Raw genomic sequence first — 2718 nt, forward strand, 5'->3', positions numbered from 1 at the left:
AAATCTTTAATATTTTTTTCTATTTTATTCATATCCATATAATAAATAACAAATTTTTTGTTATTTTCTATAAAAAATCCATATTCTAACTTCTATATTTCAATAAAAATTTTATTTAAAAAATTTTTATTTATATATCTATTAATCCTTTTATTATAAAATAATTCGTTTTTTTCATCAAAATTAATATAATATTTTTTATTTTTTTTAATATAATCTAAAATTATTTTTATCCATATCTATATCTATTTATATCTAATTTCTTCATTTGGCTATTCTGTAAAAAATGGTTTTCAATTATAATATTTTCAATTACTATTTTTTTCCATATATAATAATTAAATTTATGTTTCATCTATAAAAAAATAAAGCGGAGAAAGGATTCGAACCAATGATCTTTAGGTTATGAGCCTAATGCGATACCACTTCGCCACCCCGCTTTATAATTATAATATCAATATTAAAATTAAATAAATTAAATTAAAAATTTAAATATATTTCCTTACACGTATAAGATAATGCCAATAATGTACATATCTATGATTCATTTCAATCATTTAATCCTAAATTCTATAATAAAATTATTACATCCTAATACTAATCATTATACTAATCATCTATTTTCTTATTTAATATAATATTACTATGTGAATTTAATATAATAGTACATACTGAACAATGTAATCTTAATATTTCCTACTAATTATTACTCTATGAAATATATGTATCTCATAATCTACAAATAGTAGTAATATTAAACTCCCTTGTTAATAAACAATTAAATCATCTAAATGCAAAATGAGAAAAATTTATTTTTAAATCCTATTTTAAATATTCATATAATTTTATGTTTATTTTCTATATCATTTTTTCAATTTTAAATATTCATAATAAAGGCTATCTATTACTTTCAAATAAGAAAATCTCCTCAAATATATCTATTATTTTCTATAAACATATATGAACTCTTATTTCAATATCAAATCATTTTTTATCATCTTTTTCCTTATCATTATCTATAAATGCATAAATAAATACAGATGCTAAATCATTCATACCCTATATATATCCTCCATTACTATTATGTATATATGAAATATACTATAATACATTTCTTAATATATTTTTTACTTTTTCATTTTTAAATAATTTAATACTAGTCTATGTTCTAGGTATATCTAATTCAATTTGATTAATATTTCTTATAAATTCTTTATTTCTTGTAATTTTAATTTCTTTTTTTATATTCAAATAAAATTCTATTTCTTTTTTTATTATATTTTTATGATCTTTTTTATCTATTTTTTTATAATTAGAATATAATAATAAATATAATCAAGCTTCTGGTCTGTTATTATAACATCCATTTCAAACTAATTTTCTTAATTTTTCTAAATCTATTATATCTTCTTCCAATAATTTTTGAATTTTTTTGTTGTTTAGAATTATTTTATCATTATTTTGTTTATTGTGATAACTTTTTATATTTAATTTAACGCATTGTTCATTAAATATATTACTTGTTTTATAAAATTTAACATTTTTATTATTTTCCATTTTTATATTGATTATTCAACACAGTAATTTCTTTTCTTTTTTATGTCTAATAATTTATTTTTAATGTACATTTGACATAAATTATTTTTTTCATAAATTCATCCTTATTAACCTATATTTATCAGCGTAATTATCTTATATTTTTTTATATAATAATTTTTAAAAAGTATAAATATCATCATCTTTATTTTTAATCAGATTATTTATAAAAAGTATATTAAACATAAAAATATTAAAATGAATATTGAAATCAAAAATGACATAGATCAAGATAATAAAATAGATAAAAAATAGAAATTATCAGAACCTGATATAGAGAGAAGTGATTCTATATGAAAAAAAGATAGTAATAATATCCAAAATGATAAAAATTCAGATCTCACACAAAGTGCACTAAATGCAATGTTAAAATTAAGAGATTCAAATCAACAAAAAGAGGGAATAACTACAAGATCAAAGAAAACACTTAATTCAGCTTTAAATTTTCCAACCTCTATTAAAAATTTAGGTATTGCTCATTATATAAATTAGATAAAAACTAAATAGTATACGCCATATAAAGAAAAATATCAAATAAAATCTAGAAATGTAAACGATATTAAAACCGTTCCAAATAAATAGTAGCAAATAAAAACAAATTATTTACCAAATAATAATAATAATAATAATAATAATAATAATTTAAATTCTATAAATACAAAAGTTACTACTCAAAATCAATGAAATGAAATTTAGAAATAGAAAAATAATTTTTTAAAACAATAGAGTTTATCAAATATTTTTAATAAAACAATAACAAATAATAGAAATTAGATGATAGATCTTCCTAATGCATTAAATATATAGCAGAATATTTTATAGTCAAATTCTTCCATAACAAATAATAATATTGCAAATGAGTTATTTCAATTATCTCTTTTTCATTTAGAACAATCAAAAGTTTATTATTCAAATTATCTTAAAAAAGTACAGTAGCAAAAAACATATTTATTAAAAAATACACATAATAAAATAGAAAATAGTAAAGAAATTGATCAAAATATTAATATATTAGAAAAAAATAATAATAATTAATTTACTTACTTTTTTATTATTATATTTTTTTTGTTAATTCCTTCAAATATTCTAATAATACATTAGAATTTATAAATTTGTATAATT

General features: G+C 16.9%; 1 non-coding gene across 1 annotated transcript; it reads right to left on the reverse strand.

The window, feature by feature from the left end:
- Window positions 1-368: 368 nt before the first annotated feature.
- On the reverse strand, window positions 369-440 carry trnam-cau. The gene has a single exon. It is a non-coding gene; the product is annotated as a tRNA-Met (tRNA).
- Between the last annotated feature and the right edge of the window lie 2278 nt (window positions 441-2718).

The sequence above is a fragment of the Alosa alosa genome, unplaced genomic scaffold (assembly GCF_017589495.1).
Source record: "Alosa alosa isolate M-15738 ecotype Scorff River unplaced genomic scaffold, AALO_Geno_1.1 AALO_1.0_unplaced_168, whole genome shotgun sequence".
In the NCBI taxonomy this organism is placed as follows: Eukaryota; Metazoa; Chordata; class Actinopteri; order Clupeiformes; family Clupeidae; genus Alosa; species Alosa alosa.